The sequence below is a fragment of the Sorex araneus genome, chromosome 3 (assembly GCF_027595985.1).
Source record: "Sorex araneus isolate mSorAra2 chromosome 3, mSorAra2.pri, whole genome shotgun sequence".
Classification (NCBI taxonomy): Eukaryota; Metazoa; Chordata; class Mammalia; order Eulipotyphla; family Soricidae; genus Sorex; species Sorex araneus.
The window spans coordinates 92,297,231-92,319,844 of NC_073304.1; the positions used below are offsets into that span (position 1 = coordinate 92,297,231).

The 22,614-nt window shown below is 42.1% G+C and overlaps 1 protein-coding gene across 8 annotated transcripts in view; it reads left to right on the top strand.

Moving 5' to 3' along the window:
• Positions 1-22,614, top strand: part of SEMA6D (semaphorin 6D) — a 681,608-nt gene that overhangs the window by 617,864 nt on the left and 41,130 nt on the right. Inside the window, exon 2 of one of the 8 annotated variants that reach the window (XM_055131631.1) lies at positions 478-682. The exons of the other annotated variants lie outside the window; for them this stretch is intronic. The gene's annotated coding sequence lies outside the window, so the exon portion shown is untranslated. The remainder of the gene's footprint in view (positions 1-477; positions 683-22,614) is intronic. 8 annotated transcript variants of the gene reach the window in all.

The window sequence follows — 22,614 nt, forward strand, 5'->3', positions numbered from 1 at the left end:
GGGCCACGGCCACGAGAGTCTGTGCCAGAACCGAGCCGAGGCCGGAGGAGGTAGCGGCGCGCTCCGCCGCCTCCTTGTGCCTCGCCACCCCGGAGTCGATCCCGGGACGGCCGGGCTGGGAGAAAACTAGCAGGGAAGAGGAGAGCAGGGCAGCAGCCCGGACTACCTGTCAGTGCGCCCGCGGCTTCGGCTGCCCGGGGGGTAGCTGCAGAGGGGAAGGGGGCGTGGGCTTTGGGGACTCGGCCACTCCCACCCCCTCCACCCCCAGACTCGGGCACCCGGGGGCAGCCGCTTCCCACCCTCCCTCTCCCCCTGCTGGCCGAGCGCGCCGCGGGCGGGCTCCGGAGCCCCGAGCTGCCCACTGCCCACCCCCACCTCCCACCAGGCGCCTGGGTTCCTCCTCCCGGCCACTCTCCCCCGCAACTTTCCGCGCTTTGTTCTCCGGCTGGAAATGATTTACGGAAGCGTCTTGGACAGGGTCTCCGCCAGGCGGCAAGAGCCCAGCGCTGAGATGTGTTACGTTCTCATCTACCCATCAATTATGGATGGAAACAAATAAGGACGAGTCAATTTTGCATGAGCCCCTTTTCCGGCGCCGAGCTGCGTCCTGCCACCGGGAGGGAGCCGCTGTGCGCCACGGTTGCCGCCGCCGCCGCTGGCAAGGGGGATGGTGCGGAGGAAGGTAGGGAAACTTATTTCCCGGTCTTGACAGCGGCGGTGTTTGTTCCTGGTCTGCAGAAACTGATACGGCAGCCGCCTAGGGTGATTTGGAAGGGCTAAAAGCTTCCTCCCTGGTGTATCTCTAGGATTGAAATAAAAGGTCATGAAGGACTTGGAGGTGTGCATGAGAACTGGGTTTGATTTCTGCTAAGCCGACTCTCTGGACCACCGCTGTCAGGGTGGTGGCTTAAATCCTAAATTCGTAGTGATCAGTGTTGGAGGTAGGGGAGAACTGACGTGGTGGTGTGTTAATTACATTATTAGAAGAACTCAGGTTATTACTGCCTGTGCCCAGTGGCCTCTTGGAAACCCAGGATTCAGCGTCCCAACAACCCCTTACTGCTCTTACTAGGGTGATTGTCACATAGAAGAGACAGTGGGTCATTATCATAAAGAGACTTTGCAAACAGTAACTGGACCTTAAATCCACTGCTGTTGTCGACTGTTTTCCCTCTAAAAACAATGGTAGTGTTTTTGGTTACTTGGGGAAAGAAATGTCTGGGGCAATTTTCCCAAGAGCTCCTGGCTACTAAGAACTTTCAGTGTAAAAGAAAAGTCTGTGTGCCTTTGAGGGAGAGTCCTTCATTCTGCTCAATATTTGTGACAATAAACTGGGTTCTTTTGTTATTTTAAGACTGTAGTCCGAACAAAAATGTTTTAACAGTTCTCTAAACTGGTTTGGTCTCTGCCCCTCAACATAGTCGACATGGTTGTTGGGAGAAATCTTCCAAGCTTCCTTCCTCAAAGAAATCAGAAATCTTACCAGGCTTTTACTCTGCTTGTAGTAATTGGAACAATAGGTCTGTTCGGTGGTACATTAATATTGAAAATCCCCTGACTGTATTAGGTCTTTAATGCAGGGAGTTGAGTTGTGTATAGTCAGTCATGTTTCATGTAGTGAGTGACAGGCATATTCTGTGAGACAGGCAAATAGTCTACAAACATTTACCCCGGCTTCTAGAAATAGAAATTGTCAGATAAGCGCTGAGATTTGAGCCTATCTGACTGCAAACTTAAACATCTTAAAGTAAATAAACTATAGTCCAGCCAGAGCTGAGTTTTGTTTTCACTAGTTAGTCTCTAGAATGCGCTCTCAGAAAGACATTTATTTATTTGTTTGCCTGTTCATTAAAAAAAAAAAAATGGGGAGGGGGGTTCACATCCGGGTGATGACCAATGGTTACTCCTGGTTCTGCTCTCAGGAGTTACTCCTGGTGGTTTGGGGAACCATATGGGATGCTGAGGATTGAACCCTGTACAAGGAAAGCATCCCCTATCCGCTGTACCATTGCTCCAACCTCACATTAAATAAGCTTAAAATGTCCAAAATGTCTTGCTTTACTGTCCGTTATTTTTTATGGGCACATTTGGTGAGATTAACAATGCTCTGCTGCCATTTCTGGTTAGTATCTACAGAATATTCTACCTGTCCTTATTCCTTATTTCTACTTGAGAAGCTACGTAAATAACCTTTCTCTTTTTTGAGAGACAGTTCTATGATGCAAGGGAGTGTATCAGGAATATTGTAAATTTGCCATCACCAAACAGCTGGTTAACTGGAGGTTGATTTAGGTTTGTGGGCATTCTGCCCGCTTCCATTTATTTCTGGGGGCGAGGGTCCTCTAATGGCACCATCTGGTCATGTCTGCTCTGGTTTGATAGATTTGAATGATGACAATGACGTAAATGTATTAGTCCTGGGAGTGAGGGCAACTTAGAGATCCTGGTGGCCTCAGCTCCCTGGGGGTTAGCTGTGTAGGAAGGATCTGTCCAATAACTGTGATCTGGGTAAGTGGGCCCCTGGACACTGTGTTGTGGTGGTTTCTCTTCCTTGAAGAGCACCAAGTGAGCAGGAATCAGAAGTTTAATTCACAAAGATGCCTATAATTGTTCAGGACTTATTGAAACTGGAGTTCTTTGCTTCTTGCTGCTCCATCATAATGAGCCATGGTAATTAGCTTAGTCATTGTTCTTGCATGTGAGTTTTACTAAGATACAAAGAGTGAAAAATGCCTCTAAAATAGGGTCATTTTTCACCCTTCTGATGCATTTTATGCAGAGTTAAAAGCCTGGCTGAATGCCTAACTATCATTGGTGTAACCATATGAGTTTAAGTCCATCCCCAGCATATTGAGAATAAAATAATTATCTTTTATTTCCATTAATAGACAGTAATTCTGCGTCTTCTAGACTCATTTCTGGAGAAAGCAAGAAGTAGCTGGATGGTGGCCTCCAGTCTGTATTCATTGAGGATCTGTCACTTGCAAGGACTTCTGGAAGCCTGTGTGGGAAGGCCAAATGAGGCTGACATGTATTTCCAACTCAAGAAAGGAGAGAGAGAGAGAGAGAGAGAGAGAGAGAGAGAGAGAGAGAGAGAGAGAGAGAGAGAGAGAGAGAGAGAGAAGGGAGAGGGAGAGGGAGGAAGGGCGAGCGAGCAAGAGAGAGAGAGTACACACCAACTCAAGAGAGAGAGTGACAAAAACAGTTAACTTGCCAAGAAACATAAAAGTGTACATTTGAGAGAAGTGTGTTCTTTTATCCTAGGGAATTTATGGCAAGTTTATTCTTACCAATTCATACTATTTATTTACAGTCCAACTTCCTGCCATTAGCTCTAATAATGTGATATTGAGGGCCAGAGAGATAGGGTTAAGGTACTTGCTTTGCATGCAGCCGACCCCTGTTCAATTCCTGGCACCATATTTGGTCCCCAGTACAAAGCCACTAGTAGCTCCTGAGCAGTACAGTGCTTCCACTCTCACAGATGAATAACAAATCATTTTGTTGAGATAATTATGAAAGAAGGAGCACTCACTTTTTGTGGCCCTTGAGACTGGAGATACAGAGTTGAAATCTATCAAAGCTAGTGTCTGGTGTCGTCCATCACTTTGTGAACAGCTGCTTACTTCCAGTTGGGAAAAAAAAATGTGTGTTTTGACCTATTCCCACGACACCTCGAGAGAATAGAAATCAAATAACTATTAAGTCTATCATTACACATTTCAGTTGCCATGGCTGGTGTCGGCCCAGTTTTCCGCGTCAGCCCTGGCCACAGTGGTAGTGCAGCTGATCCTTGAAGCTGCTGACATTCATTCCAACAGGGAAATGAGGAAATGTTCTTAATTTAAAAAAAAAATAAGTGTCTATGTAACCCAGGATGATCAAATCAGTGGTCCACATAGATCCCACATGAGGTGTACTTATTTCTCAAACTTCTCTTTTTTATTCAGCTTTTGTTAACTCACCCAGATTAGCATTTTAACAACCCTGAAGTGAACTTCTACCATTCTCTGTACTTGGACTCGGTATGTACATCATCCATCATCCTGTCCTTGGCTCCAACAGGCTGCTGGCTCCATCACCATTTGGAGCTACACAGAATCCAGCCGACTGTGAACAGCACAGCTGGCTGCAGCGATTTTTTTTTTCTTCCACACCACTGGCAGCATTGTCTGGCTGTGGTAACTAAAGTTAACACCCAGAACGGGAAGTTTCTATTGTTTGACAACCTGTATTGGTCCCCTCATACTGTTTTTGTGGGACTAGCTTGCAGAATGGCCCTTCTGGCTAGCCATGGGCTGGTCCACTTCAAAGAGGAGTCACCCCAACCTTGGACCCTCACCCCTTTAAAAAAAAAAAAGGCCTCTTTAAGTTTGATACAATGAAACCATAGAAATCCTAGAACTGGGAAGTACCTTTCAGGTTCCACTCATCCTAGACATGAAGAATTTAGTTTGTTTGAAAAGGGAAGAAAGGAATGAAGGAGCGTTTAGCCAGTAGTTCCAAATAACTGAAAAATCACTGAAGGAAACTTGCTGGGTATCATTTGAGAACTTTCCAAGTTGTCCTCAACCTTTTGCATGGATAGACCAAAATGTGGGGTCTAACTTTTGCCAAAGGTCTGCTCTGTACAAGTAGATGACGTGAGTTCGGTGGATAGATTTGTTAGGTTGTGTTGCCTCGCTTTGCATTAGAAGGGCACCTTTACCAGTTTGATCTGGCTGGGGGAACAGTCTCTTGTGTGGTACGAGATCCTCTTCTTACTTGTTTCCCTAACATTTACTGATGAAATCAGCCACAGAACATCTGGGGTGATAGAAGGATGGTGGTAACAGGAAGAAGGGGGGAGGAAAACAATGAGCATAATATCTAGGGCTACATTGCAGGCTGCTTTCTAAATCCAGATGCCACACCAAGACTGTGTCTTAATTTGATTCTGTAACACTCAAAAGGCTGCATGGACATGGGCTATTTATTATACCGATTTATCAACAAAAAGGAGAAGTATGCAGGCCCTGAAAAGTCATTTTTGTGACAGTCGGAAGCTGGTAAAGACAGGATTTGAATTCTGGTCTGCCTGGTGATATCAGCTTACCTTTTTATAACTGCCCCAAATTGGTTCCAGAGGTATAGACTGTCCAGCAATGTTCCGACTCCCTGATAGCACTAGCATTTGTTTCGTGATAAAAGAATCTTATTTTAAAGGAAAATTTTTGCTGAATCAAATAATATGCATAGTCTGGTTAGGTTCTTTAAATTTAAGTTTCCTCTAAATCAAATCACATTGCTATGCTTTTGTGCTCATTTTTTATTCTCTTTTTGTTGTTTTTGGTGTTTTTTTATTTGTTTGTTTGTTTTATGGTGTTTGGGCCACACCCATGCAATGCTCAGGGCTTACTGCTGGCTGTGCACTCTGGCATTGCTACAGGGACCATATGGAGTGCAGGATCTTGAATCAAGGTCAGCCAAGTGCAAGTATAGTGCCCGCTGTACTCTCTTTTCAGCTCTTTTCTTTCATTCTTATTCCTGCTGGCTAAATCATGATAACACACTTATTCTCTCTTTCAAGTGTCCTAGAGCTGAACTTCCTACCATATTTCTCCATGTTAGCCTTTCCTGTCCAAGATTACAGCAGTACTGGACAAATGGCGATATTCATCACTCTCCACCAAAAAGTATGTTTGTGTCGGGGAACGCCTGACTTGCATTTCCCTGATGTTGGCAAGTGAAGATCCATTGGGGATCCTTGTCCCATTTTCCAGCAGTATTTATGGGCCTCATCAGCAAAGACAGAACTCCAGCTGTTCACAGTGCTATGACACTAGCATGGAAAGTGCACTGCTGAAGTTGGACCATATTTTTTTTTATTGTAATCCACATTTCTCTTAGGGTTGTGGGAGAATCCTTTTACCTAGCCGAGTAACCCGACATGTTGTGCAGAAAGAGTCAATTATGCATCCTCATTTCCTGTTGTTCTTTTTTTATTCGGGACTCCTATGGGAGAGAAAAGGCACAAATACACATTACTGCTACAACATAGGCTGAAATGGAAGGTTTTGAACATATATTTATGGGAAGGAAATACAGGTTTTGAAAAGTCCAATATGTTGGCACATATATGATATGACCTCAGGAAGAACTGCAATTACTCAGTCTATTATTGGAATCTGTGTTTAAAGTAAAGTCAGGAGTTTCTCTTCAGCCGTGGAACTGGCACATAGGAACCAGAACAGATGAACCCCAGGAGCCGGCTGTCAGCAGACTGGGGAACTGAAGACCCTCCCCCCACATCTCAACAGCGATGGTGGATCAGTGCTCACATCGCTTTAGAAGGGTCGCTTAGAGCTCTGTTTGGAGTCTTCATTTATCATCAAGTCCCCCAAACTCTTCGCTTCAGTTGCCGGATCAAAGAAATGTATTTGGTAAAGCTATAAGAGAAGGAGAGGCAGAAGAAGGAATAAAGAATGTTGCAGTTGGTATCTGTTTTTGCCATTGCTGGGGCAACCATTTGTTCAGCTAACTTTTGCCAAAGGTCTGCTCTGTACAAGTAGGTGCCAGGGTGGGGAGAGGGTTCAAAAATGAACATGACACAGTTCCAGAACTCAAGGGTCTTATTGAGTGGTATAGGAAAGAGGAGGCAAAATCGTAGCCAGAATAAAATGGCTTGCCTTCTAAGTGCCAGAAATCGTATACACAGTCCTATGGAAACTGAGAGGAGTGACAGGTTATTTCTGGCTCGCGTGGTCAGAGCAGGCTTTGTGGGGCTGCTGATATTTGAGCCGGTCCTTGAACTAGGTAGAATTTGGACAGGTGGACAGTGAGGGGCAGGGGGGAAAGTGGTGAGAGGGAAGGCATTCCAGACATAGAGAACAGCTTAGGCAAAGGTCCTGCGGTGCAGTGGAGGTGGTGGTAAGGGACTTTAGGGACTTTAGGAGCCATTGTCCATGTTTTATCTTAAGCTAGGATTTTAGGTGTGAAAAAGAGGCTGTCTTTCATGGCATCCACAAATGTTTATTGAGTGTCTCTGTTTTGTGGTGCTTAGGCCTCTAGCAAATGGCCCCTTGACTTAAGCCATCTGAATGAAAAGTGAATAGGATCAATCTCGTGGTGATATTATAAATTGCTCCATGATCAGAATTAAGCACCCCCCTTCCCCCGCCCCAGCAATGTCTGCCAAGTGGTTCAGTGTTACACATGAACATTGCCAGGGATAACGTGATTTGCCTCAAATTACCCTGCAAGATGTTTTCTCCCCACAGAGTTGTTTAGCAGAACCAACTAGAAGGTTGCTGCCTCATCAGCTTTGTCTTTTTATTTTTAACTTGAAAAGACTCTAAACATAGTTTCTATAATAAAGAATATTGCACACACACATATGGGATCTTTTGGAGGAGAGAGAAAAGGAGAATGTGGAGATGGGAAACGGAAGAGAAAGTTAGAAGTTTGTTGAAACCAAAAACGAGCTGCAGGACTATCCCAGGAGGCTTGGCTGTTTACCACTGTCAGTTGAGTGACACATAGTAGACATACAGCCAGTATGTTAGTAAGTGTACTCATGAGTTCCGCCTTTCATTGCATTGCAGATACAGCCTATCTGGCCCAGTAAACTGCAGAAAATGAGGTTGGGGCCCCTAAAGTCTTTCCCTAGCAGATGGAAAATGTTATAGCAAACAAGTTGCAAAGTTAAGAGTCACTGGGGATTTAGCACCTCTTCTGGGTCTGAACTTTCAGAGTAAACTTACTGTCTTCACTGGTTCCTTTCCTTCCCCCAACTTCCCCTGCCTACCCATACTCCAAGATAGGATCTCCAGGTATGAAGGTTTTCACAGCACCATTAACCCGTTGTGTTAAATAATAATCAACCCAGAAATGAGTTGATGGTAGAAGAGATGAATCGCCTGGGAGTAAGGACTGGAAGTTCTGTGCAGTATAAACATGCGTATTTGAACACATGAAGGGAAAATAAAATGAAAACAATTATGTTAGAGAGTGATTAAGTCCGTTGCTTTGCCAAGAATAGCTCCAGTGGTTCAGTGTTCCGTGGTATATCGAAATCTTTCATAAGTTAATAGTTACATGACAGTCTGAGAGCAGACTCTTAAGTCTGAAGAGTTACTGCCAATGAAAGATCAATGAGAAATTATAAAGTAGGTCAATGGGGAAAAACATTAAGCAGACAATTCAATCTTGGGAACTTTTCAGGAATATTCCAGTGACATAAAGCAGGGAACCTGTTGAGTCTGGTAATTAGTCTGGCTCCTACCCAGTAACTTTTTGGAGGGAAGGGCAGGCTGCCTCCCCCTGCTTAGAGTACAGTTGCCTTCCAGACAGTACCTAAAATAAATTGGCCTGGCTCAACTTGACTAATAATAACAGCTGGCACTTACTGTTGCTTACCGTGTGCCGTGGCTCTGTGTCTGGCACTTGAAATCTGCCATCTAATTAAATCCTCATGCTATCCCTGAGTGTGTAGAGCTCGTATCTACTTTGTGCCCGATTCTTTTTGGGGTAAGACCTTCTTGGCAGTGTTCAAGGGCCCTGGGGGTCACTCCCTGCTATAGTTGACCCCACTTTTAGGACCTGATCGTTTTAGTTGCTCAGATTCAGCAACGGATTACCTCTCAGGCCAAGGTGTACTGGGGGCCATTCTGGGCTTTATCGGATCATTCTTAGTGGGTGGGGGTGTGGGGGCATGTGGTGCTGGGAATTAATCTCAGGGCCGCAAGTATGCAAGGCATGAGCTTCAGTCCTTTATGTTATTGCCTGAAACTTTTTTCAAACTCCATGTATAAAAGCCTCTTATCAAAGTTCTTAGAGGTAAGTGCTATTTTTAATGCCTTATTTTGCATGGCAAGGGGCTGAGGGATGATAAATCAAGTTATTTTCTCAGGTTAGAAGTGTCTGAGTGAGTTGGGGAACCAGAAGATTGGAATCCATGGAAAGCAATGTAGTAGGTTAGTTAAGAATGTGAACAATTGGGGGGTGGAGAAATAGTATAGCAAGTCAAGGTAATGAGCGTGCCTTGTACACAGCTGAATTGGGTTCAGTCCCCAGCACCACATATGGTCCACTGAGCCTCATCAGGAGTCATCACTGAGCACTGCTGGGATCACAGTGCTCAGGGATCACTGATCAAAAAAACAACAAACATAAAGGAATGTGAATGAAATCTGAGGGCCAGAGAGATGGTACAGTTGTTAAGAGAGTTGCTTTACCTATGACCAACCCGGGTTCCATCCCCAACATCACATATGGTCCCCTGAGCTTGATCAGGAGTGAACCCTAAGTATAGACCAAAGGAATAAACTGTTTATACAGGTAGGTGTGACCCACCTGCCCAAATTAATTAATAATATAAACTCTGAGACAGAAATATCATACAGTGATGATGATGCTGCTAGCATGGAGCTGACTCCAGTTTAGTCCCTGGCAATACGTGGTCTCCTGATATCATTGAGTGTGACTTTGAAGGCCCCCACCCATCATCAGGGTAACCCAGGTAATTTCATGTCTCCATGTTGAACCACTGCTTCAGTGTCACTAGTGAGGGGACCTCCTGAACACAGATTGGGAGTCCTTGTACCTCCAAAATAATGTGATTTCTGGAGCTAGGAACATGGCTTAGTGATAGAGCATTTGCTCTGCATATATGTAACCCTGGACTTTATTCCCATCACTGCATCATCCCCCAGCACCTTTTTGGATGTACCCCTGACTGCAGCCAGTTGTGACCTCAAATTAAAAAAAAAAAAGAGTGAACTTTGGAGCGAGCCTTTTGAGAAGTGAATCCTGGCAGTGTTACTGATTTGCTGTGTGATCCTGAGCAAATTACTTAACTTCTCTGAACTTCAGTGTTCCACCGTGGTGAAGGTGGATAATGATGATAGCACTCACCTTGTAGGGTTTCTGTGAGACATAAATGAATTAACATTTTAAGCACACTTAAAATAGTGTTTAGTGTGTAGCAAGTGCTATTTATACCTCAGTGTCTATTAAGTAAAAGCAAATTCAGCCTGGCTTGAGAGCTGTGCTTTTAGCCCTTGTCCTACCCCATCTTTTTATGTGATTATATCATATCTTTTAATTGATGCATAGACCTTGAAGCCAGTTGAACAACCCTGCCTGTACTTTGCTATACACCCAGCCCAAGTACATAGGAAACTGTGGCAAGGAAGGGCCCACAGTGTGCAGACTGACCCTCAACCTTGGTGCAAGCAGTTTCTAACCCAGAAGTCAGCCTTCCTGAATTCCTATCAGAAATAGGGCTTCCTGCCTTGGGTATGTTGATGTACAGCTGTATATGAGTCATATGTTCTATACTGTTTGTATTCTGGGCTGATTCAAACCAGAATGACCAGTAGAAATTCAGACACACTCCTAGACACCATCTACTGGTGTCATCACCCATGTCATTTATCACCTCTACTGGCTCTCTCTGGTTTTCAAAATTCATCAGACTCACACAGAATTAAAATGCAGATAACTGGGGTCTAGGCACCAGTGGGTCTGTGCCGGGCCCAGGAGTCTGCATACTAACAAACACCCCAAATAGCTCCTGCTTACATGCAACTTGCCCTTTGCCCACCCTTTGAGAAAAGATGTTCCAGTGTAGCCAGAGCTTCTCAGACATCAAAGTGTGCCTGCAAATTGCCAAGGATCTTGCTAAAATGTAGATGCTCATCCAAGAAAGGTGCTAGACTTCAAGGCTAGTGTTGGCAGATTAATAGATCAAAAACCTCTTGTCTCCACACAGGGATATGGTTATAAGCCAAAGACAGTCCTTGTCCTCATTTCTTGTTGCCACTAGCTCATGGAAGAGCAAAGAAAGTAACGAAATCTGTTTAAAGTGAAGGAGTTCCCCCTCTTCCAGTTTGCAAAAGATCTTCACAGTGAGCAAAAATTAAAGAAAAAGGGCAGTCACTTGTTTCTGCTAACTGGCCTCTATCATTTCATAAATGGAGTCCTGGGCCTGTATTCATAGCTACAGTCTTTGATTTAATGATAAACTGAGATAAGGGTAATCAAACTTCATGCTTCAGGGCATAAGGTGATTGCCTGCCTCGGTCAGGATGGAATTTTTTTCCCCTTGTGCTTTGCACAATTGACTAGATGCATTAGAGTGAGTACTTGGGCAGCGCTAGGAGGAGCAGAGGGAGGGCGGGGGCAGCAGGGATACAGGAAACCCTGGCAGAAATCTCCATAGGATGAGATCATGTGGGAAATGGTCTGGTGTGCCATGAAGAAGCCATGCATCTTTTGGCATTAGCATTTTTTTTCCGTATTAAGATTCTATGAACTGGGGGCTGGAGCGATAGCACAGTGGGTAGGGCATTTGCCTTGCATGCAATCAACTTGGGTTCGATCCCCAGCATCCTATATGGTTCTCCCGAGCACCACCAGGAGTAATTCCTAAATGCAGAGCCAGGAGTAACCCCTGTGCATATCCAGGTGTGACCCAAAAAGAAAAAACAAAATTCTATGGACTGGAGCGATAACAGAGCAGGTAGGGTGTTTGCCTTGCACGCAGCCGACCAGGTTTGATTCCTCTGTCCCTCTCAGAGAGCCTGGCAAGCTACCGAGAGTATTTTGCCTACAGGGCAGAGCCTGGCAAGCTACCCGTGGCGTATTCGATATGTCAAAAACAATAACAAGCCTCACAATGGAGATGTTACAGGTTCCTGCTTGAGCAAATCGATGAATAATGGGACAACAGTGCGATTAAGATTCTACACAACGAATGTGCATAATTCTACAAACTACATGGTGATCTAGGCACCTAGACTCATCTTGGTTCAATAGTGCACTAACTGTAAACTAAGAAAAGCCCTGTTCCCTCACAGGCCCAGTCCCTTCCTCATGGACTCAAAATTATAATGAGCATCACAGAAGACAATGCAGGTGAAAGGGCTTCATTGAAAGCAGAACAGTCTAGAAGAACTGGCCAGAGGTTGGAATAATCTACAAGTGTGTTTGGGGTAGAGGTTAGTAAGATATAGAAGGGGACAGTATGACAATAATAGCTAGAAAAGATCAAGTTGAGTGTTAAAAGTAGGTAAAGGGATATTCCTAATAACCTTTTAGAAGCTGTATTGCAAACTGCAGTGCTCAAAGGAAAAGAGAGAGAGGGAGAGAGAGACAGAAAGAGAGAGAGAGAGAGAGAGAGAGAGAGAGAGAAGTAATGGTGGGGGGTGCTTAGGGAGGTGATGGGGGGGAGACTGGGGACACTGGTGCTGGGAAATGTACACTGGTGGAGGGATGGGTGTTGGAATACTGTTTGACTGAAACCTAATCATGAACAGCTTTGTAAGGATCTATCTCACAGTGATTTAATAAAAAAACTTTTTTAAATAAAAAATAAATGACTGGAAATTTGAAAAAAAAAATCCTGATCAGTGCCTCAATAATACTGTTCAATGAGCTATACTTTATAGGATCACCATTTGTTATTTATATTCAGTTAATATATCACTTCCCACTCTGTACGATGATTTCACCTGATAATCTCCAGACATTTATTGAGTTCCTAATCTCTTCCAACCCCTTACGTGTTTTATTTATATTTTCTTATGTAATCCTTATGTCAGCCCTATGGTGCATATCCTTTTTATATTCCCACATTGTAGAGACAGGGAGGGAGGCCCAGGGAGCATTTGTTTCTTTTCTATTGCTGTTAGAGTAAATGTCCACTCACTTAAGTAACACCTTATAATCCTCGAGGACACAGAACCAAGTAAGAGATGTAGTAGTAGAGAAAGGCTAAATAATCTCCAAGATTGTTCTGAGTAGGCGGACTCCATGGAGCTGTATTTATTTTTATATTTCATTACCTGGGTAGTAAGATCAAACCTATCGGTAATTTAGAAAAATGTGAACCATCTCATGAAGGTATTTATAGCTCTCTGTCAAAGAGACAGAGAGCACAAATAGTCCTCAAATGCAGGACTGTTGTTATTTACAGTTTGCAACACTTTGCCCTTTTTCTTTGTGAATCACTTAAGCATCACTGCTGCTAATAGAGTCGCTAATACAATTTTTAGACTCAATTTTCAAAAATACACAGGTGACATCTTCAGGTAGTAGTAACAGCACTACATCCATCTCTCAGGGGTGCGTATGCTACCATTGCACAATTTCTGTGTAATTTTCAGATCTATCCCTGAAGAACTACCCCCCACTGAACGTGCAGGACAGACAGGGCAAATGGGTTTCGAAGTGGAGAGTCAAACCTGAATGATTGGTAGTGGCTGCTGCAGTTCATCTTAATGAAATTTATGGGGCTACGTTCAAGGTCAGGGCTAAATGCATACCTTTGTTGATTAGTGGAGTCTTCAATGGAAAGAAAAGGAGAATGGTAGACCCTACATAGCAAATTTGCCATCTTTGATTCTGTATCATCTTAGAGACACACATCTCCTTTAATATGCTCATTCTCCTTAAAGGTCTCTGTACAGTATTTTAATATAGATGTCATCTGGTGGGCTAGTTCAGCTAGCCACAATAAGAGCACTTGAATTGTCTGATGCATGAGAAGGAAGATAAGGAACTATCAGTGGATTGGAAACTTGCTCATGATTGCTTTCTTCAGCTCTTGAAATTTGCTGTATTTTCTGTACATTTCTTCTATTATTCCCCACTATTATTTCTCCAGTATGTGTAATGTGTTATCAAAGACTTTTAAAATGTGATAGATTATTGTGCTGCTTTAAATAACACCTTCACCATAGGTATATAAATGTGGACATATATAAAAATACTGTATCATCACATATTCAGAGATTTTAAATAATAGCTTTCAGAATTCTGACCCATCTGCTAATTAGACGAGATATATAAGTTATATCACTAATTTCTTGGTCTTCTCTCCCCTTCTTTTCCCTTCCTCACTCCTTTCCTCCTCTCTCCTCTCTGCCCTGACCCTGTCACTTTGTTTCTTTATTTTGCTTATTTTCCTAAGCAGAGTTCAGGGTGCCTTGGAGCCACTCACTCCCGGTAATGTTTGGCCCAGTAGTGTAGGCCTGACAGTTTGATGCTGGGGTGGGTATTAAGGTCTACCAGGGGCACATTCAATAGTATGTATTGGTGGTGGTGGGAGGCAGGGGGAGGGTTGAGGGGGAAGCAGACAGCAGGAAGTTCCAGGGATCAAATTCAAAGATTATCCCATTCTTCAAGCTGTCTCTCACACCTCTCTTTTTTTTTTCCCAAGTGGAGAAAATACCCCCTATAATAAAGAGATGTGAAATTTCTGTTTTACATTGAGTGTTTTGTTCTAAGAACACAGTCGATGTTCAGTTATGTTGGATATGGCCACCATAGAAAACCTGTCTTAGAGTTTCTTAAACAGTAAGGGCTTGTTAAAAGTCAGGTATCAGAAGTCCTGAGATGATGTGGCTCCCTTTGGTTGCTTCATTCTTTGACTCATCAGTATCATCCAAGTATTAGGTGCCTTCTATGTTCTTCTCTGGCATGATCATCTTGCCAGTGTATCCTGGGCTAGCACCTTTCATGCTCTCACTAAGACTGGGACAGTCCAGGTGAGAATCTTAAGTCATTCTAAGAAACCTTTCTTAGTAATAGACTTCACTTCTGTCACAGTGTATAGAATTATGTCATCTACTCATACCTGAACACCTTGGATGGAGAAAGGAACCACAGCAATTGAATTAGATGGAAGAAACTCACCAGTGAGCATATGAACAAAAGCAGCATTTTTTTCCAAACTCTTTCTACTTAATACTGTTTTACAGACACAATATGGTAGGGGCAGTGTACCCATGAGTGTACCTGTAACATACCCCTGAGCTCATTCAGGTTAGAAAATCTTAGTATTTGTCTAGACGGTTTTGTTTTTGTTTTTGCCTTTATCAGAAAATTTAGCATACCTGAAATAGATTTCATATTTAAAATATATGGCTGAAGAGATAGTATTAAGGCACTGGCTTGCATGCTGCCTTCTGAGTTCAAATCCCTAGCAAAGCATATGGTCTTCCAAGCATCACCTGAAGTGACTCCTGAGCACAAAGCCAGGGTATACATGGGTGTGGCCACCAAATATTTATGAATATATATACATATATAAAATTTGACATTGGAGGATAGTACTAAAGAAAGGTGGGCTAAATATATAAAAGGAATTTGCTTTGTATGCCCCCCTTTATTTTCTGTAGCTTGTTTTATAAAAAAGAAAGAAGATACATCCCTTGCCAGATAAACACTTTGAAGCATAATAAACACAAGCCATAATTATGAAGGGACTTTTATCTCTGAAGAGGTAGCAACAGAAACAGTCTGTCTCTTAAACTCTGGGACATTTCATGATTATAAATTCACATTATTATTTTTTCTGTGATTCCTACATCAAAAAACCATTAACCCATGAAGAGCTAAAGTTAGTTGCGTATGTTTCTATCACATAAATCCTCCATCCACTGAGGAAAGTTATCCACTTTTTAATGCTTTTTATCACTTAATGAAACAATTTGCAGACTCCCTGTGATGAATTTGAGTGGGAAATGAGCTTTCTCTCCAGGCTTCCTTCACTCCCTGAGCCTACCCTCCCTCACCCCCCTGCACAATTAGAATTCAATAAATCAGACTTAAGATCCCATAAAATATGGGTGAAGGAGTGTCCTTCTTAACTTCCTTTGTATACCTGATCTGCCTTCGCATAAGCTGAAACATTAACCACCTAGATTTCTCACTATCTGAAAATTCTCCTTTCAGTGTATTATGGCTCACTTTTGTTCACCAAAGTGAAACTTCACTCTTCTTCTCTCTCACTCAGGCCTTTATCTAAGAATAATCTTTTCATTCAAAGGCAAGCAGTCACCATTCTTAGCAGTGCTCTAGATAGCCAAACTTCACAGTATTGCTTACCAGAGAATTAGTAGTCTTCACAAGTCTAAACTGACAGTGAGTTCAAATTCTGACCTTTCCACTCAATGTCTTAGAGACTTGTTCTCCTAACAACAACAACAACAAAATCAGATAAAATATCTATCTCATAAAGATGTTATGAGATCTTTTTAGGAGGAAATATATACAGGGAACTTAACATGGTCTCTGACATAATGAAATATTTCATTGTATCGATCTTTTATTACCACTATTTTTTGAATCCTTGGTTGCCTGGCGATGTGTGGAATACTTATACATGCATATCTCTTGGTTCTATAGAACACATCTGAATGGCTACTTTTAAATGCATAAAGAATAAAACAGCAGCGATCTTGTAAGAATTTGACATCTTTTACTTTTGACCATATACGAACATGGTAGTATTACCACTTGTGTTTGGTTCTGGAAACATACTCATGATGGGAAGAAGGTTTATTATACCAGGCATGTGTTTTGGGGGTAGGAACAAAAAATGAACCAACAACTCAGGGTCATATACTGTCTAACTCAACCTGACTCTAAGTCTTAGTAGTAATTTCTAGGTTTATTACTTCATTCATTTGAACATTCTGTTACTTATTTATCCATGCTTTTTCAATATTCTGAGTATTCAAAAAACCCAATAAACACATATACCAAGGGCTGGTTTCTAGAGTTTATATAGTGTCTAGATTGTTCTGCTGTAGCTATCTTGAAATTCTTAACATATTTTATAGGTGCTGGGGACAGAATGCCACTCCCAGTAATGTCTGAGCTGGTAGTATCTGTGGGGAAAGGGGTGCCATGCTGGGGTTTGGACTCAGTCTCATGAATACTAGACTTACGCTGTACCCCTGGAACACTTTCCTGGAACCCAAATTCTTACTGCATTTTATTTAAAACAAGGAACTCTCCCCATTTTTACTTTGCACTAGCTTCTGCATATCCTGTAGCTTGTCCTGATTGCATCATTTCACCAGTGGTGCTGATTTGGTGTGGTTCTGAGGAGACAGACATGAGGTGGAAAGAGCAAGGGACTCCGGGTTCTGAGTTGCCACACATCACATGATTGGGCAAGCTGCCCAGTCTCTCGTGGACCTTGGGTCTCTCTGTTGTAAATGCAGTTGAAAATAGCCTTGGTCTGCAGGTTCATCGCTGCTAATCTTCACTCTTTAGGAGCTTAAAAATCTATCTGTAAAAATTATGTTAGGCTGGGTTTGCATTATTATAACTGTGGTTACTATAATCACACGGATTTGCTGGTGACCTCAACTTGGTAAAACATATGCATATATCTGAGGTACAAATTGTTTGAGTACCAATATTTTTCTGCTCATTTAATTTGGACCTATGCTAATATCCTAGAGGAGATATAACTCACTCCAGTACTTGCTATGCTTTAAACAAACAAACAACACCTCTATTATCCAAGACTTTAAAACTCAAATATATATGTATTGTCATCCTTGGGCACTTTTTTATTTTATTTTCAGTCCAAGAATTTTTATTTATTGAAAGATAATCATCAAAATATTCAGCCCAATGGCATGTGCACTGACTTAAAACAACTTCCAATTGTTTACCAAGTGAGTTTCATGTAACCACACATTAATGCTCACTTTTAGAAGTGGTTTGTATGTAGTATTGGAGATACAAATATCTAATTCCATGGATCTTAGTCTCTCCATGTGAAAAAGGAGCTACCACTTTGCATCTGCATGTACTTAGTTTAAGAATCAGTGTCTTTTCTGGCTCAGTCATTCCGACACCTTTGAGAGCTTCATTCCATATTCTATATTAAAGCTTAACAGCTGTTTGATAGCATGGATGGGCTTCAGATACACTCATATGTTTTACCAAGTTGAGGTCACTGGCAAATGGCAAGAAACGAAGACATTTCAAAGAAAGCAACTCTAAAATGTCTGAGATTCAGCAGTCATCTGTTTCAGGTGGAACAGCCTCCTTCTACTTGAGCAAATTTTAGCTCACTAGAGAATTCAGGGTTCCCAGTAATTCTAATCACCCACCTAAACATTTGCTTCATTAAGTGGTCTATTTGAGCAGGGAAGAGATGAGAAGACTTTCTGTAATGTTAAAAGCCCAAAAACAACTCTAGAAAGTCACAGTACCAGCAGCCAATTAAGATCAAAGTCGCAATGCTTAGTGCTCCGATTTCATCACTTAGGCATTAAGCAATTTTTACTTTGACACTGATCAAGAGGTGTTAATGTAGATTCTTTTAAACAACTAACTCAAATAATTTGGGGAGTATTTGTGTGAAAGAGAAAGCAAAAGAGAGCATGGTAATTTTTCCTACCTCCAATAACTAGAAGCTTCCTGTCGCTGGTCTTGTAAAAGGTACCCAGCTTTTTTTAGGGGGTTATTTAATTACTAACTAATTTGATTCAGACTCATTTAATTGTGCTTTATCTGTGCAGAGAACATCTTGACTTCTGCCTGTTTTATTGTGTACAACTGGATACTTAGTTTAGAAGCCTTGGAACCAAGTGGGAGATTACTTTTGAACTCCCAGGCTGTTTCTTTAGCCCCTAATGGTTGACTGACTGATGTGTTTACATTTGTATTAGGAGTAAATGAGCTGATTTGAAGAGAGCCACTTCTTGCTCTGCATCTAGACAGAAATACAGAAGTATTCTTAGCTACTATGGAGGGGGTTGATAATTTTTAATCACTATGAATTACAGAGTTACAAGGTTATTAATTATTAAATTTCAACATGCAACACCAATCCTTTCACCAGTGTCCACTTCTCGCACCAGTTTTATTTATTTATTTGTAATGCTATTTAATGTTTTATTTATTCAGTGATATTTATTTTATGGCCAAGAAAAGTGAGCTCAATGTGGCCAGTTTCTGAAGTAGATTCAAAGCTCCTTCAGCAAGTACATTCAGGTAAAATGTTAACACTTCCATTGTGGAAATTAGCATGTGAAAGCGTGTATTTAATGTTTTGCTACACCTTCAAATAAACATTTGCTTCATGCTTATTTATTTGGCTTGCAGTGAAGGATGCTGATGATTCCAGCAAGAGCAAGAAAGCTGGCAGAGAAAGGCTTCACTTCCTGCCTCTCCATTCATAGGACTTAAGAGGAAGTTGGGAATTTGAATGAAACAGGTCTTCCTTTTCCATTTTCCTGTACATGTTTTTTCTACAGAAAGGAGACCTAATGCCAATATTTGAACAACTGGGCTAAAAATGTTTGGGCTTTAAATATTCTCATACACAATGGCAGTGTTTCCCTTTTGCTTTTGCTGGTGTACCAGTTGACCGCTGAGAAGTCGAGGCCAGATTTCCTTCCTCTTATGTGACTGTAATTCTTAATTTTTAATGCAAAAGACTATCACTACATTACTAACACCAAGAGAACAGCAGTGATTTTTGAATTGGCATGAATCTTTGTGAAAATCAGATTAAAGATCACTCTAAAAATAGGAACTGTTGTTGCTGGTTGGATTTTTAGCATTTTATATTTTGTATGCCAAGGAAGGAAAAAGTAGGAGGTTGGAAGAGAGAAGAGCAAAGCCAAAATTATAGTATGCTAATTTAACTGAAACCTCTAAAATACTCCCATTTTCTGTTACAGAACACCCAGAGTATGACATAAAATGATAGAGAACATATTCTTTAAGAAATCACCCTATAAAATAAGTTGTATATTTTAAGAAATACTTGCCATAGATTCCAAATATTGGCTCTTAATTCCATTTAACAGAAGGACTATCTTTATCAAGAAAATAAGCATATTTGTATTGGACAATGATTATTTTTTATTATGTTAATGGATCATAATTTTATTTCTCCTTTTTAAAATATCTAATATATGATGTCCTTTCCAAAGAGAGGAAGCTCAATAGAACTTATTTTTTAAATTATTTCCTTTTAGTATTTTCTGTCTTTTAGAAAGTTTTTATCAGCAGACAGACATAATTTTATCTTCTGATTTCCCCACTTACAGTTATGTCATAAGTTGATAATTACTGTTCTTCATAATTAACATATTAATTATTTTTTTAATTAGTTTATTTTTAGAGAGTCATCGTGAGGGTACAGTTACAGATCCATACATCTTTATGCTCATGCTTCCCCCATACAAAGTTCAATAACCCATCCCTTCACCAGTGCCCATTCTCCACCACCGGTAAACCCAACATCCCTCCCCCCCTCCCCAGGCCCGTCTCCCCCCACCCCACCCTGCCACTATGGCAGGGAATTCCCTTTTGTTCTCTCTCTCTGATTAGGTGTTGTGGTTTGCAATAGAGGTGTTGAGTGGCCATTGTGTTCAGTCTCTAGTCTGTATTCAGCCCGCATCACCCTTCCCCCACATGACCTCCAACCACATTTTACTTGGTGGTCCCTTCCCTGAGTTACCCAGAATGAGAGACCAGCCTCCACGCCATGGAAACAATCTCCTGGTACTTATTTCTACTATTCTTGTGCGTTAGTCTTATAGTCTGTTATTCTATATTCCACAGATGAGTGCAATCTTTCTATGTCTGTCTCTCTCTTTCTGACTCATTTCACTTAGCATGATACTTTCCATGTTGATCCACTTATATGCAAACGTCATGACCTCATTTTTTCTAACAGCTGCATAGTATTCCATTGTATAGATGTACCAGAGTTTCTTCAACCAGTCATCTGTTCTAGGGCACTCGGGTTAACATATTAATTATTGCATAATATTCCATGAGGCTGATATAATAGACTTTTGTTTGAACTATTTTTCCATATTCAGAAATGTAATCTATTTCCAACTTTTTCTTTTGGGGGGATATGGAGAGAAATAGTTTAGGCCACTTCGTGCTGCGTTCAGGGTTTATTCTTGGTTCTGTACCCAGGGACTTATACTAGGAGGCCTGAGGGAACCATTTGTGGTACCAGGATTATAGAGCCTGGATGAAAGTATGTGTGTGTGTGTGTGTGTGTGTGTGTGTGTGTGTGTGTGTGTGTGTGTGTGTGTGAGAGAGAGATACATGGCCAATATACTTTCTAAAGTGGTTGTATTTGTTTACTCTATAATGTACAATGTATTGATTGTATTCTTCACTATTGTTAAATATGTCACTGTCATCCCGTTGCTCATAGATTTGTTTGAGCGGGCACCAGTAACGTCTCTCATTAAGAGACTTATTGTTACTGTTTTTGGCATATCCAATATGCACGGGTAGCTTGCCAGGCTCTGCTGCGCGGACTTCATACTCTCAGTAGCTTGCCAGGCTCTCTGAGAGGGGCGGAGGAATCGAACTCGGGTTGGCCGAGTGAAAGACGAATGCCCAACCAACTGCTGTGCTGCAGTTCCAGCCCATTGTTAAATATATATGTATATATTTTTAAAACCACTAAAAATTGACCAGTTTAATGTAGCACTGTCGCACTGTCTTCCCGTTGTTCATCGATTTGCTCGAGCGGACACCAGTAACGTCTCCGTTGTGAGACTTGTTACTGTTTTTGTCATATCCAATACGCCAGGGGTAGCTTGCCAGGCTCTGCCGTGTGGATGGGATACTCTCCGTAGCTTGCCAGGCTCTCTGAGAGGAACAGAGGAATCGAACCCGGGTCGGCTGTGCAAGGCAAACGCCCCTACCCGCTGCCCTATCTCTCCAGTTCACCTGTTTAATGTTATAGATAATTTTGTTAACACTTTACTTCTTTTGTTTCTGTTTTGGGACCATAACCAGAAGTTTTCCAGGACTTACTTCTGACCCTATGTTTGTCGATTATTCCTGGCAGGGCTCATGGGACCATATGTGGTAACGGGATCCAACCCAAGTCAGATTCACCTTAACACAGCTGACAGGCAACAATGCCCTCCCAGCTTGGGCATAGCCTGCCCCTAGGAGAGACATTGGAACTAAGTGGACCGTCTTTTTAATCCAATACTTTACATTTTTACTGATTAATAACAAGAAGCTGTCGTTTTTGAGAGACTGAGACATGACATTTTAGGACATGCTTAGTATTGCTTGACACACAGCCTGAGGTCTAAATGCTGAAGAACTGATACAGCCTCTCTATTCTGACTAAAGGCTTCCTATATCTCTGCAGTAGATGTGATGACTAATTGCAGTCTTCAACCGGACTAAGAGGAGAAAGCAAGGAAAGGAATATTTCAGGGTAAAGAAAGTACCTTAGGGGGCCGGAGCAATAGCACAGCGGGTAGGGCGTTTGCCTTGCACGCGGCCAACCTGGGTTCGATCCCCGGCATCCCATATGGTCCCCCAAGCACCGCCAGGAGTAATTCTTGAGTGCAAAGCCTGAGCATCGCTGGGTGTGACCCAAAGAGCAAAAAAAAAAAGTACCTTAAAGGATGCAGGGAAGGATTCCCTCCAGACATAAGGCATATTATTGTCTAGCTGCCGAAGAAATCATCCCAAACTGGGTGCTTCAGATAGTGAATTTGACTCATGTATTTCCAATTTGAGCAACACGGAGAAGAGACACTCATTCCAGTGCCCTCACTAGGGGCTGGCAAAGCCCACTCAGAAAGGCCTAGGGTTGCCTGGCAGCTGGGAGCTCAGCTTAGCTGAGTGGCATAGCCACCTTAGTTCCTCTCCATAGGGACCTCTGACTCAGAAGTACTTGGCTTCTCTTGCTGTGTGACCGGGTATACATCTATGTGTTTACATCAGTGGTGTCTGAGGAAACAGGAAGTGGAAACTGCCCATTTAGGACATTCTCGTGCCAGAAATTGACACACTCTTACTTCTACCTTGTTTTTT